At 37.6% G+C, this 15,111-nt stretch overlaps 1 long non-coding RNA gene across 1 annotated transcript in view; it reads left to right on the top strand.

The window, feature by feature from the left end:
- Positions 1–15,111, top strand: part of LOC106895759 — a 131,922-nt gene that overhangs the window by 95,215 nt on the left and 21,596 nt on the right. Inside the window, exon 4 of the long non-coding RNA XR_001413502.1 lies at positions 14,535–14,665. This is a non-coding gene — a long non-coding RNA (uncharacterized LOC106895759). The remainder of the gene's footprint in view (positions 1–14,534; positions 14,666–15,111) is intronic.

Here is a 15,111-nt window from a genome sequence, read left to right as displayed (position 1 = left end):
CAACTTTCTCTTGAAGCAGGTGCAAATAATGAATTTAATATTCAAGTAGTCTGCAAAAAGTACAGGGGTGTTTGGCAATTGCAGTATTAAACAAACTAATTATGATAGCATTAACAACTCTTCTGCATGCATAGCTTTAATTAAATTTGATTTTGTACCTAACAGAACTGTCTCTGGGCTTTGTAAAGAGTAGTAGTTCTGTTATTGATTAAGACTGAACTTGATTAACATTAATTATTGGTTAAAGTTCCCCATATCTTCATACAGCATCAAAGATAGATTTATTTGTGAAGTCTGAAAGGTCTTAGAACTGTAGTTATTATACTGTAATTACTTTTGGCTACAGCTGAGGTGGAGCATTCACAAGATACCTTCATGCACATGGAAGTTGAGCATAAAGTCCATCTCCTAAACATTGCCAGTTCAAGCACTTTAAATATTCTTGAAATACCTGTCTATATTGAAGTGTACGTTTGTGTTGGAGGGGTTTGTTTTGAGTTTTTTTAGGGGTGAGAGAGGAGTGGAATGAAGCAATGTAGTCGTTAGATTAGGACACTAACCTGAGATACAGGAGAGGCAGTTTGCTCCTGATTACAGTTGGCCTTAAGAATATTGTTTCCTGTTTTTTTTAACACCCTCCTCTGAAGATCAATCACTGAAAAAGGCTTTGTCTTTGACACATCATCGTATTGCAGCAAAAAATAGTGTAAAAGTACTGTATGAATAAATAATGCTTGGGTGAGGAAAATACTATAAGATTGATCTTCAGGACCTTTGGGAATCGAAATGGTTGTTACATTGGATTGTTAATTAATGGAAGTCTGTTGCAGAATTCTGTCTTCAAATGAATTGGCATCACCTGTAATTTTTCAGGGGAAGTTCAGGAGACAGCCATTTAAGACTTTTTCAGGTTAATTGATCTACTTATTTATCAACTATCCCATGTGTTCCATAATTATTCAAATGATGTCTTCTGAATTAAACAAAGACCAGTAGTTCTGTGAGACAAAGGGTGATGCAGCAGTGAGGTAAGGAGGCTGTTTCTTTAGAAGGGTGACTGTGCACCAGTGCAGCTTCAGGCACCCACCTCCAGATGAGTTACAAATCCAAACAAGAGGGTGTGGATAATGTTAAGGCAGTAGCTCAGGGGGGAAGAAACATTACTTTTCTTCCTGTGTTCTGCTGGCTATTCTGGTTAGGCAATTTTGGACTGGTATTCATGACTTCATATGGTTTGTGTAGGGAACTCATTACCTGAATCGCTGAAATTCTGAAAGATGAATGTTCTCCCCAAATGGGGGCAGACCTACAAGTAGTTTTTGGCTGTTTTCCAAATGTATTAATTTCTCACTCTTTAGATGGAGAAAAAATGGTTAGTGATTTTGAGTTTTGATATTTATTTTTTTTATCTGAAAAGCCACAGAGATAGAAAAGAGACTTTTAACTAGCATCATGTAAAGCAGGACGGTTATAATTTTTCTAAGTATCAAGATAATGAAAGGCTTCTTTGGGGACAAATGTGCCTGCACTGGCAAAACATTATGTACTTGTTAACGCCATGGAAGGTCACCATACTCTTGTTACTGCTGAGTTGTGGTATTATTTTAATTGGGCTTTGCCCACTGATCTGCATGCTCAATTTGCAAAAGATGCCAGAAAACATGTGGCTTTGACATGAAAACAAACTCCCTACACAGCGTAATTAAAGCTGGGGTTAATCCCAGTGTAGACACAGAATTTTGTAACAGCTCATGGACAAACACAGTTGGACACTTGACACTGAATATTTGCAATCAATAATATTTATGCTTAGAGTACACAGAGAAAAATGAAAAGTGTAGGTGTGTGTGATTTGGACAAACGGTCATTGGGTACAAACCGGAGGCATTCAGAAGGTGAATTATTTGTGCACTGTATTTTCTTCTATTTTATTGCCTCTGTTCCATATGTGATTGATGTGCAGAACTGATACGCAGAAAAAAGTTTGCCTTTACTTTGGATTCGTCATTGGGAAATAGAGTACTGACCCCAGCTTCCCTTCTCCGTGTCCCCATCTGCCCAGGCTGTAGAGAATTCCTTCCTGCCTGTGTCTTTCCTTGCTCTGTTGTACAATGAAATTTCTGTCTCGTGCTCCTGTTTTTCTGGTTTTGGATCATGTTGAGTTATTTCAGAAGTAGATGTTAAGCAAGTGTGTCCTAGAGCTTGTAGGAATATTTCAGGTAAAAAGTTTGTTTATGAATCTGATGTTTGTAATGTCAAGGGCAAGATCTTTTGCATGACATCTCCAGGCAATTATTTTGTATTTCTGTAGTTGGTTTTAACAATTCTGTAAACAGAACTGTAAAAAACTGTTTTTCTAACAGAATGTGGGGGTTTTGTTTATTTTTTTTTCTTAAATCTCTTGCAAGTTGGCAATAAAGAATAATGTTTTATTTCCCGACCATTATGACTTTATCTTCCACGTCAGCATTACAGAATTAGCCATGTTACTTCTAGCTGCTGAGTCATTTTCTAATTCATTTTCAAGCATTCTGTAGACTGCAGAAATAGATCCTTTAATAGTAATAGCAGCCATGTATTTATGTATAATGGGCTAAATGTTAAATATTTTTCTTGATGCATTTTTGTATATGTTTAAACCAAATTTTATATTCTGAATTCAAGGTGCCTTAACAAGAAGAAAAATATTGGAACGTTGATCAGATCTGTTTCTGGTTTCTTTCCCTTGTTACAGCTTTTGGTTATCTATGTAATTAATGAATAGATGATGTCAAGTCATTTCCTGAGCTGAGACACTCAGATACAAATGGAGGATTCCTTGATAATAGGAATTTCTTAAATGGCCACTGTTTGTAAGTAGAGATAGAAGTGCAGATGAGTATATAGAAGATGAAGGGTTCTTTGTTACGGAATAACTACAAATAATGAGATAGCACTATCTGACTTGGCTTAAAGGATTACTATGTTAATCTATGTCCCTCTGAGATACGATTTTTAAGTCTCCTAAGGTAAGCAGTGTTCTATCTGATGCGGTCAGTTTGCAGGAATAGCAGTGGTCCTCAGAAAAAATACTGCATTCAGGAAATAGCTTGTTCTCCATTACAATGTGCAAAGAGTAAAAGCTGCGGTGCTCTGGGTAGCTGGAAAAAGCAGATGATCAAATGTTATGTGCAGGGTAAGGTAATGCATCGGTTTGCTCTTCAAGAGCCTCTGTCAGGCGTGTGAGCGGCGCTACGTGCCCACAGGTATTCCAGCAGGGAATAGCGGCAGCCTGCAAACCCACAAGCAGAGTGTGACTGAGATTGAAAGAGAAATTTAGAGCATTCTCTCTTAGAAAAAACTTAGGTGGATGGTTAGATGGAATGTATGAACGTATCAGATATTATAACTGTTAAAACCTCTAGAGAGTTGATGTTCGTAGGCAGGCTTTTTGTGTATCAATGAATGATTCAGAGAAAGGAAAACCAGAATGGACAGGTTTAGCTTGGAGACTTGAAAATAATTATATTCCAACCAATCTTAAGAAGGAACATAGAGAATATATTAACAATGGATCATGACACAGATTCTGGCACTTCGATGTAACTGTTCATGTAAATTACCAGAAGCAGGTTTTGTGATCCTGTACATTTTGTATAGTCATTCACAGCTCATTAAACCTTCACCAGTGCTGTCATTCACTAAATACAAAGGTAGCATGAGAACAGCATAATTAAAGCATTTAAGTCACACTGCTGTAGCTAAATTTCTAAACAGTAACTGCTCTACCTGCAACTCATTGTGGTTTTGAGGAGTTAGAGCAGATAATAATAATAATAAGATTCAGATTAGATCTCAGGAAGAAATTTTTTACTATGAGGGTGGTGAGACACTAGAACAGGTTGCCCAGGGAAGTTGTGGCTGCCCCATCCCTGGAGGTGTTCAAGGCCAGGCTGGATGTGGCCTTGAGCAACCTGCTCTAGTGGGAGGTGTCCCTGCCCATGGCAGGGGGGTTGGAACTAGATGATCTTTGAGGTCCCTTCCAACCCAAACCATTCTATGATTCTATGATTCTGTAATAAGCAAGATGTACCCTAGTAGACTCCAGAAGCTTTGGCCTTGTATTGAACTAGTAGACATTTGCTATGTTTAAATCTTTGATGTCAGGGTATTCCAGTAGCTGTGGTCCTGCTGTCCTGCTAATCCTTAGATTAATATAATAAGCATAGAGTATAATAATATTATGATTTTTTTGGTGAGTATAGTTGGAACACTTGGTGTCATACTGGTAACATTTTTATGGGCTGATGCTGAAAACCAGTGTTGAATATATATGAAGCAACAATTTTACTTAGATATCAGCTTGGATGTCAGAACAAACAACTAATATTTAGATAATTTACTTTATATCAAAATCTAAATTAACAGAGAAAATGCCTTTATGTATATGATTGACTGCTCCTGTCTGTATTGCTTCTCAGCTGCTGGCTGGATTGCTCTGGAGAGCCTCACACATTTTGACATACGTAGTCTTCTGCTTCCTTGACCTAAAAGAGTCTCAACACTTGTTATTTCTTCCTTGGTGTCACTGGTGCATTTCGTTGAGAAACAGGACATTGATCCCTAGACCAGCTGAGAGCTGGCCATAGCTCCACACCCTGTAACTCAGAAGCTTTAGAGCAGTATTAGCAGAGCATCTTACAAAGCAAGAGCTCGAGCTTAGTGTCACACTGACAAAACTACATGTATTCTTGACCTGAGAGGAGTCTAACCCAGCTAACTTAGGAATTTTTGGCCTGAATTGTTTTGCACCTCTCTGATAGAAAATACACGTCACAGATGTAGTGAAACCTGCAGAGCAGCTGCCTGTGTTGAGTTACCCAGGGCTGCCTCACCCTCAGCACTCTGAGCACACTGTTCCCTTCACCTAACAAACAGTCTTGATTTGCAATTCATTTTTCGACTAAAAGCAGATGTGCAATTTAACTTAGCCAAGGGTTCTGAACATCAAAGCTGTAATAGAAAGATGTACCCAGGCGCCAAAGCGAGTCACTACAACTCTGATAAACTTAATAGGAACAACTGTGCTGTCAAGTGACTTATCTCCCTGTTCAGTCCTGTTTCCTGGTCTCCTGATCATCTGCGTTGCATAAATATTAATTCACTGATGATCTCTCTTTTGGTTTGAACTAATTAGTTCTCTCAAACACAGGTGTGGTTCTGGAAATAACTGAATGCAGGGATTTCTCCCAATGAGCAGTGTGGAGGGGACAGACCCAGGTTTGGATGTCCCTTCCCTTGGCCACCACTGTGGCAAGCTTCATGCTCGCAGGAAGTTCATGAGCTCTGAAGCTATAGCCCTGGCTGCACAAAGTGTACCTGTTGGTTCAGGCCATAGGAAACTTTATTCAGGTGGGCTGCAACAGTCTTCACATTCTATCAACACTCATTTAAAAAAAATAAAAATAAATCCCCCACAGGAAAGAATGGGACACAGCATGATGTGAAGCTCAGAGGAACCCAGGGTCACTCTGCACTGGTTGGAGGTGATTTGCGGTTCATATCCTTGATAGGGACATCATGAGCACTGCAGCAGAGCATTTACAAGGTTCAGACTAAAACTACTCTTTCTATATGTAGCTGCTAACTGTGATCATTCTTTGGTCACAGATGAAGTCGTGAAGAAGTCAAGGCTTTTCATTGGAAACGTATGTCTCTGTTTCTTAGCTTTCTTCCAGTGACCTCCTCTTACTCGACTTAAGGTGGATCTGCGTACAAGTGATGTGCAGTGAGATGTCCCCATGGTGCCTTTATCTTCAGGTGCTGACTATTCTTGATTTTGCATACCATGTTTATCTGATCAAAGCACCTAAATTTGCAGTTTCACCGTCTCCTTAATTTGATCTAAGATAATGCTGCCTTTCAAAGGGAGAGGTTTGTTCTCCCTTCTAGCATCGGCTCCCATGGTTGTAGGATAATCTGGAGCAGCTTGGCAGAAAACTAACAAAGCCAAATAAAAATGCTTGGCACCATGAAAATTTGAGCTCAGTGGCCACATCAGCAGCAGAGGCAGCACGAGAGGCCGGGTGGGAGCAGGCAGCAGGAGAATCCCTGCCCCATGCGAGGTCACACCTTTTGTTGGCAGCCCCCAGTACCGTCAGCTTCAGCTGGTTGTGCAGCCACAGGGACAGGCTCTTGAAAACAGGATTTAGGTGCTTTTGACAAGAAAACCCTTATCCCTCATGTATTCCACATCTATTGTGTGTTCTTTAGCTCTGCATATGTTATTTGAGATACATGTGTCCCAAAATACTTCATCATGTTTGTAACCAGGATTTTTTAAAGAGTTTTCAGTGCTTGAACAAAACAGAGCATACTACAGTGGTGTTGCTCTGTGCTTTAGTTCTGTGGTTTAGTGTTAATGATAAAAATCCGTTTTCCTAGCTCAAAGTGTGGTTTTATACATGAGAATGTTCTTGTTTTTCATTGCTACTCAATGCAGTCTATTGTTTGTATAATTAATGTAATTATTGCTAATTATGTAATTACTGTAAATACATGTAATCAGTGATTCTAATTTGTAATTACAGAATTTTGATGTTTATTTGTGTAAAAGGTCTTACAAAACTTAGTAAGGGGAAGAAAAATTGCTCATGTACAGCAGTAAATTAAAAAATTTGTAAGACAGAAATTACATAATTTTTTTGCCAGCTACTAAAAGGAAATTAGTTTTCATTATTTACTAATTGGGTACACATTTTTATTTTTTTATAAAAGGTAATAATTGCATTACAGAAGCCCAAAACTAATTTTCTATCCTCTTATGTTGTAACTTAAATGAGTTAGCAAAATACTAGATTAGTAGAGTGTAGGTGCCAAATTTAACCTGTAATTACACTAGCCACTTGAAGTGAAATTACAGCCAAAAATTCTAGCCAAAAAAGATAAAAAATATTTTTGCAAAACCCCTTTCCCCTGTCCCAATATACAAAGTAGGTTACTTACAGAGAACTGGCTACTGCTTTCAATGCAGACATAAAGCTTCTGCTACGGAGAGTGTAATTACCCAGTGGAGAAACAAGTCAGATGGAAATTAGCTTCTTACCATCTGCATATCACAAAATACTTCGCTTATTACTATCTTCTCAGTCCTCCTCTTTCCCCATCCATGGAAACCAGAGGAATTCCTGCAGTCTTAAAGCTCTGCCTGGGTCTCTTGAGGCAGAGATCAATAGCTATGAGTTCCAGTCCAATTTTTGTTTCTTTTTATTATAGCTGTTGGTTGCTGATATTTATAGCTTATTTTATAAGAGAGAATCTATCCTGGTGCTATGCAAATTGTTTGCATTTTTTATTGGATGACTAAACTCAAAGTTAAAGAAACCAAATCAAATCTATTCTAACTGTATTTTCCATTTCCAAGTAAAATAAACCTCTCCCTCTAGTTGTCTTTTGTGTCATGAACTCAATAAACATAAAAGGTCCCAGTTTATCTTAATTATTTGCAAGAAAAGTGAAGGAAATAATGAGCCAGATATGCCACTGTAAATTACTGATGGTGATGATGCTTCCTCCTAATATCCAGGTGGCAAGAGCACAGAATAGGGGAGACACAAGTTCAGGTTTCAAGTAAGAGTCTAACGGGTTAGGCTTTGAAATTGAGTGTCCTCAACTCTTCATGTTGAAGCTGTTTCATTTTGTGTATTTGCATCTTCAAAGACAGGAAAAAAGCTCTGAAAAGCTCTGGCTGTAGCTGATGATTAGGGCACTCTCCCAAGTTCAGAGCGTTTCTGTGTTAGCAGTGCTGTGTGGATTTGTGTTGGTTTCTTACCAGTTACTTGAAAGTCTTCTGTTTTCTGTCCAGCTTAATTCCACAAGAGTTGTAACTGCTTCAGGAAAATAAGTTGCAAAAAGTATTTCGTTTTTGTTGACAATTAAACATTTTTTCTGAAAGCAGATAATTTTCACATAGCTTCTATTTTCTATTTCATAATTGTTCAAGGGTCAATTTTTCTAAGCCTTAGTATTAGAAAAATATCAAAGTTTACCCAGAATTATTCTAATCTCAGATTTTTTTTTTGGTAGTGGTTCCCAGTGTTAATAAAATAGGGCAGAAATCTATACTAAAATTTAATAAATGTTATATATATATATATACACACACATAGTCTAATTGAATACTGGGCTATTAGTTATACATGTATGTCTAATACATATTTTAGTATAATTTTATATTATAGCCAGTTGTTGAAATTATAGTTTAAATAACCTGGAAAAATGTTTTTTATCTTGAATCCAGTTCACATACCTGAAATATCTTTTTAAGATACCATTATGTATTGAGATATTAACAGCCATTATAATTTCTAGATAGATAATTAGGTCCTGAATCTCACTGTACATTCCCATCTGGTAATCTATAAACTTCTATTAATTTCTTCAGATTGTAGAGAAAAAAGTATTTCTTAGGTACTAAACTAGTATAATTTAGGGGATTTTTTTTCTTAAAGTCAGAATTCACGAAAAACTATGTGTTAGTTGTATTAAAGTTTGTGATTTAGAAATTATCAGTTCAGGCTGTAATGGCAAATTTGGAAAAGAAGTATCCTCACAATTAATGGAAAATGTTTATCTTCTCCTTATTTCTTGGTGTTGGGCAGATAGAAATTCATGGTCCTATATCCACACCTATGGACATACTCCTCGCCTCCAATTCTCATCAACTCAGCTCTGATTTGAACTTAACCAGTGATTCCAGAGTACTTTCTCTCTCACTTTTTTTTCCTCAGGAATGTTTGCATTTATGTGCAAGGCTTTATGTGGTTTCAGAACCCTCTAAAAATACTTCAAAAAAATCATTAATGCTAGAGAGAAATATTTGTTTTCCTGTGTAGGCAAAAGTTTAATTTTTTTGTTCTATTATTAAATTGTCTTGCAGTAAACCATATCTGTGCATTACTGGCAGTTATTTTGCCTGATCTGCTTCTTTTAGGATAATGGTGAAATCCTTGTGTTAAAACTTACTATTTTACATTCCAAAAATTCTGTTTGCACCTGTTTCCATCAATTCAATGTGTCCACTTCAGGCTATGAATGTACAAGAGTGAATAAAGGCACTTTGGGTGAACATGATCTTACAGATGAGGCCAAATGGTTAGAGCAGAATATATGCCTGGAGAAGTAGACAATACTGTGTAATTGCGTATTCCAACTGAGATACAGCCCTTAAGAAGTTTCAGTGTTAAAATGGAATTGTAGCGTGCCATGTAGTTACATGGAAATATCTGTATGTGGAAAAAGATCTTTCTTTTAAAAGCAATCTGTTATTTACTGTTATGCTGTGAATAGTTAAAATTATACGTGGATTGCAGAAGAGGCTTGAAAGTTTCCTGTAGGGAGAGTTTGTTTGGATTTGCCAGATAGATAAAAACCTCAAGAAGCTAGGAAACCTTTTGGCTTCAAACTGATGGATGATGGGAGCATTTCCATGCAAGTATCATTCTAAACTTGCCCTATTTATAAATTTTTCCTTAAGAGTCCACATAGAAAAAGGTCATTGCCATTGAAGTTTTCTTTGATCTCATCCATTTAAGCTCCTCTTAATGCTTTCTAAGGTGCCGTACTTCAGACAACAAGGTTGAGGTTTATCATTGGTATTTCTAGGTCTCGACACATGCAGCCTATAAATACTCTACTTTTGGAGCGAGCCATAATTTGTCATTTGCTCCCAATCTAATGTAGGAGTGTTTTTAATACAATGATAAATTCTGTGAATGCATCAGTTTGTGACTTCTAATGATACAGTGCACATTAGCATATTCATGGTTTAGTGGTTTATAAACCTAAAGTGTCCGATCTGTTTTTTGAGTCTTGGCTTTCAAATGATATCCCTGGTCTTTAGCTTGGAGCAGAATATACCTTCTGGATAAAATATGAAATTTCTTATTACTCACACAAAGCTTAAAAACCCCCAACCTCATAAATGTCTTCATTAAATGATGCCTGGAAGCAATGAGTTCCACGTGTTAATTATGTATTATATTAAAAAAAAATGGGTCTGTTTTAATAATTACTTCCCGTTCTCATTAACTCTCAGATAATTTATGATGAGATGGTGCGTTTTGTTTCATATCTTTCGTTTCCTTACATACCTCTGTCATATATTTTCTTAAATCAATACGTGTAACATGATCTTTTATAACTTCTTCCTCTGTCATTAGTTTAATTGATTAATTGTAAAGTTAGTATTATGATCTAAAAAGTGCTACAAAATACATGGTCTGAACCAGAGCAGTGTTGAAGTAGCAAGCATGGATGTGATTTTTAAATTCTTAGCATCTCAGTTTCCTGATTTGGTCAATGTGGTGGAGCATTTAATATCTCTAAATATAGTAGATCGGTCAAATGGCCTTATAATATACTCTCAGTAGATTTTTATAACAAAGGAGTGGAGTTAAGTTGAAAGTGCTGTTAAAATATCTTCTGTTGATGTTTTTCAGGCAGATTGATAACACTGGTACTCTTGTTCGTACCATAATCTAAATCTGCATCAGCTGTTGGCAGTTAGTTTTCCTTGATAAAGTGAGGACCTGCTTGCATTCTGTTCCATACAAATGTCAGTTTGGAACAGGTCAAATGCCAGTGTTTATAATGCCAAGAATAAATATAATTAATATGAAAAGAATAAATGTCTTTTTCTAGTGAGAAGTGATGGTTCAAGTGACATAATGACCTCCAGCCTATTTAAAACTATCTCGTAGAAGCTGGCTGCTCAGGATTCTGGCTTGAAACTAGCATAGTACATAGTAATGTTCCTAAATGCTAGTGGGAATGCAGTTTTTCACTGCTAAAAATACAACATTTTCCCCTCTGGTGTGGATGGGAAAAAGCATTTGTGCAGGAAAAAGGTGTGGATTAGTATTTATATAACTTATATAGCTTACTAGAATTTATATAAATTAACTTACCCTATCATTAGGTCCTAGGAAATGTGCAGGAGTACATTGAGAAGCCAGTACCATCACTGAATCTAGATACACTTGAGAGATCATAGAAATATGGTACTCTGATATAATAAGACTAAATCAGCATATTGTCTAGGTCATTGTTATGAAACATGAAATCGGGTATCAGGTTTTGTTGTTTATTTTTTAAGTATAAAATTTCTTGGGGTTTTGCAGAAGCTTTAATAGATTTGTAAAGTTGTGGATAAATGTCATGATTGATTTTTTATTTTTTCAGCAAGGATTGATAATTATACAGTATGTCTCATTCCTAATCTGAGTAATTAAGCTTTGATTTAATCCTTTTTAGGACTTTAAATTCTGATGCATGCACTACCAAATGCATAATTTCATATTTTCCATTATTTGGAATAAAAACTTCAAACTTAATGTCTTCACCCAACAAAAGCAATAAATGTGATTATGTATTAGAGTTGTTGCAAAATGGGCACCTAATCAATGGGTCTGAAACTAAAAATTATAGGAAAGAAACAGATGGTGGAAATCCCCTTGGCTCAACTTTGAGTCCAAACTGAACCTATTAGCTAGAAACATGACTTGAGCCCGTGTTAGACCTGTGAGTTCTTCAATATTCTGTGTTGCCACTAAGTTTTTGGTATCTCACCAAACCTTAAAGTACCAGAACATTTAGAAAGGTATGTACACATTTCCTGTAAACATACGTTCCATTCTAGAATTTCAGTTTTGAAGAAGATAATGCATTGTTTGTAGCTAGCTCTGTCCCTGACCAATGGGTTGTACGAGGCAGGTGATGTCGCTGGGATGCTCTAGAGCAGCCCTGGGCTGCCGCTTTGAAGCAGCCAAGCCCTTCTGCTCATTTCCCTGCCCACAGAACTCTGCTGTGCTTGTGCTCCTTCCGAGGCCTGAATGAGAACAGCATTACAGGCACAGGGCTTGGATAAAAATCTCATTCTGAGTTGCACAATGAAGACTACTTGCAAGTCAAATGCTTTTAACAATTCAGTGGAGCCAGTGAATCATTTCCTGCTCTTAACCCAGAATATTATCTCCAGTTGTTGCTATGCAGTAAGTTCTATTTATCATAAAAAGATACTCAATATTTCCTTATACATTTAAATGAGACAAAAGAAAGAGATGTTCTCCTGTCACAAAAGTGACAAGGGAAGGGGAAGGTGATTTGTTCCATCTCAAAAATACAGGTAGGACATTATTTGGCATAGCAGAACACGTCCTCTGCTGACAGACTGAGCCAGTCATATACAAATCAGCTGCAGTCCTCAAGTGTGTGGTGCTGGCCATGGCTTCGGGAGCAGTTGCTCTTAAGGCCAGTTTTGAAACCTCCCTTAATGTGCTCGTGAAGCTGCAAGATCGAGTGACATGATACAGCTGCTGTTGTGGGGTCTGCTCTCTGCTAAACTGGGGTATGTGCTTCTGCAGAGAGTCCTTGGCTACAAAAGGGTTACTCTTAATATCTGGATTTTGTGTGTAGAAATAGAATTATTTCATTGTTAACAAAATTTGTGTAGTGCTATGCATTTACATAATAGTTTACGAACATTGACATGCTTCCTGCCCTGAAGAAATGGAGGGAGGAAAATAACTTTATTTTTTCTGATTTTTTTAAAAGTGGGTCAGTGCCTGAGGCGCACTAATTACAGAACAGCCATTGGGTAGAGAGTTGATGTACTACTTCGTAGAAATCTTAGGATCTCACGTTTCTTATCTACTGTCAATATATTGCAATTGTTTCAGGGTGAATGGCAAGTCAGAAATATTTTTGTTGAACATTTTGCCTTCATCCATTTTGCCCGTATCACAAACTACTGTCACTTACAGTTTTCTTGATGGTTGTGTTTGTATTTCCTCTTTGTGTTACTATGCTTCAGAAATACTCTGGAAATAATACATGGTTTTGAAAAAAAATGAAGCATATAATTTTTTTAATTTTCGATGGGAGTGTGATTGTAGCACAATATTAGAATATGGAGCATAATCTGTTAAAGGACTTGAAACTAGCGAACGCAGGCAATACTTATCTGTGTTTAAGCCCAAAAAGACAAAATTTGCTATGAGTTACATTTTTATAAATATGAGGGATTCCTCTGCAATCAGCAGAACTACAGTGTTGTAATTTCAGAGTAAATGGGAGAAAGATTTGTGAGGAGGTCTCTTGGAGCTGCCAGACCAAACCTGGAGAGCTTGCTTTTGCCAGCTGCTTCGGCCAGGTTTTCCTGGACTGCACATGTGACACCCAAGATGTTAAAAAATATGTAATTGCAATGAGGCAGGAAGTGTCTTGATATTTCAGTATGTTTGTAAAACTGTAACGTCGTTATGTGAGTAGATTGAAATCCAGCAAGGTAAGGCAGGCAGCTGCTGGGTATCTCTCAGCCATGTGGAACCTACTTATCCATGGACAGCTAAGTCTTGAGCTGAAGAGACTGATCCATGTATACAGAGACTCTTAATCAAGTAAGCATGAAAAATGCAACCAAAGGTAAACGGAAGTGAAAAACAGGACCTAGTGAAGCATGTGGTAATCTTGCTGGATATTTTGCCTGCAGCAATAGCATATTACATGTTGCTCCTAAGGACTATTAACTATATTGCTCTCAACCTACATATAAATGTGTTCAGGGAGTAATACAGTTACAACCTGGGGAAAAAAAGGCTGTTAACTTGAAAAGCCTATGAACTGAGACCTGTGATTGCTCGCAGATAGACCAAGAGACTTAGTTAAGTGGCATATTAGTAATTTATCAGACAGTATTTAGTCCCACAGCTTTCAGACCAGAAAACAATCTGGTGGAGAGAAGAGGAAGGTCAAGTCCAGTCTCTGAAGAAGGAAAGAACTTCTCTTTTCCCTCTTTCTTCTTTGTGATGACTGATGAACAAAAGTCCTCCATATAAACTAAATGTGCAATGTAATTTGTGTGGTCAGTGGGGAGAACTGGAAGGAAGAGTTCTGTTTCCAGGAAAACGCTCTCTTCTTGGCCACAAACTGATAAAATTGCAAGAGGCTGGAAACAATAAAGAGTGAATATGATATGCCATTATATTTATGTACTAGGAACAGTAAATTTTGGAGTTTGAAATGCTTAGTTGTTAGTGTGAAATTATGCAGCTATTAAATGTGTTAATTTGCATAATTTTTCTCTCATATAAACCTGGTTTTGAGCACTTTCTCATCTGTCCATTTACAGATAATGTGGATTTTGATTACCCTTGAGTCTGAAGGGAGGGATAGTCCTCATAACATGTAAACTGCCTTACAGAATCTCTTCCTGCACAAATCTCTTTGTAGGTACAGGCCATCTGTGGAAGGCCAAACATCCGCAGATCACATCATAGGTAGCAGGGTAAAAGTAAGACTGTGCAGATCAGGGTGGCATTTGCCATATGGAAAGAACCTAAAGGCCGCAACATTCGGGTCAAAATGATGGTCTTCTGACAGCTCTTTGGATTTGGTATTACTGAGTACAATCAAATCCCACTTGGATTTTTTGTCTTAGAGATCTGTAAGAAATATGTGAACTCCCTAACTATTGTTATTATTTGTTCATCTTAAAGGAGACACCTGCACCACAGCAGTGAAGTGACTCCCAGACGGAGCTGGGGTGCTCCAGGCCTTGGGGAGTGGATGCAGCGCTACCAGCCCACCTGCAGTGAAGCTGTGTTCAGAGGACAGAGCGCTCAAGCCAGTAAGTCCTAATAAACTCTGCTTCTGCAAATGAGCTCATTGATGGTACTGCCTGAACAGGATGCCCACTGGCACACTGGCACAGCGCTGCACTGAGCCCTGTCAGTGTAAGAATGCTGGGTAGCACCATTCAGGGGTCTCTGCAAAACACTTGCACTGCGCAGCTGTGTCCAGCAGCACTTTTAAAAAAAACAGTACTGGTACTTTATAATGTAGATAAATAACCTTCCAGCTCTGGATAGCCGAAAGTTTTATTTTAGGTAATATATATTAAATGAGAGCAATCGGCAGTGCAAGGAAAACAGAGAGAAGGGAGGAAGGAAAGCATTAGGCCATCTGATATTTTTATGTTAGCTTCATGGCCTGAAAGTGTTTGACATGGTTGGGAACATGCGCACCTACCTCTCTGAAATAATCCAAATGCATGTATGTAAACACATTGCTCTT

Source organism: Calidris pugnax, unplaced genomic scaffold, assembly GCF_001431845.1.
Source record: "Calidris pugnax isolate Ruff unplaced genomic scaffold, ASM143184v1 scaffold38, whole genome shotgun sequence".
NCBI lineage: Eukaryota > Metazoa > Chordata > Aves > Charadriiformes > Scolopacidae > Calidris > Calidris pugnax.
The sequence above is the reverse complement of the archived record's forward strand: the minus strand, read 5'-3'. Positions and strand labels throughout refer to the sequence as shown.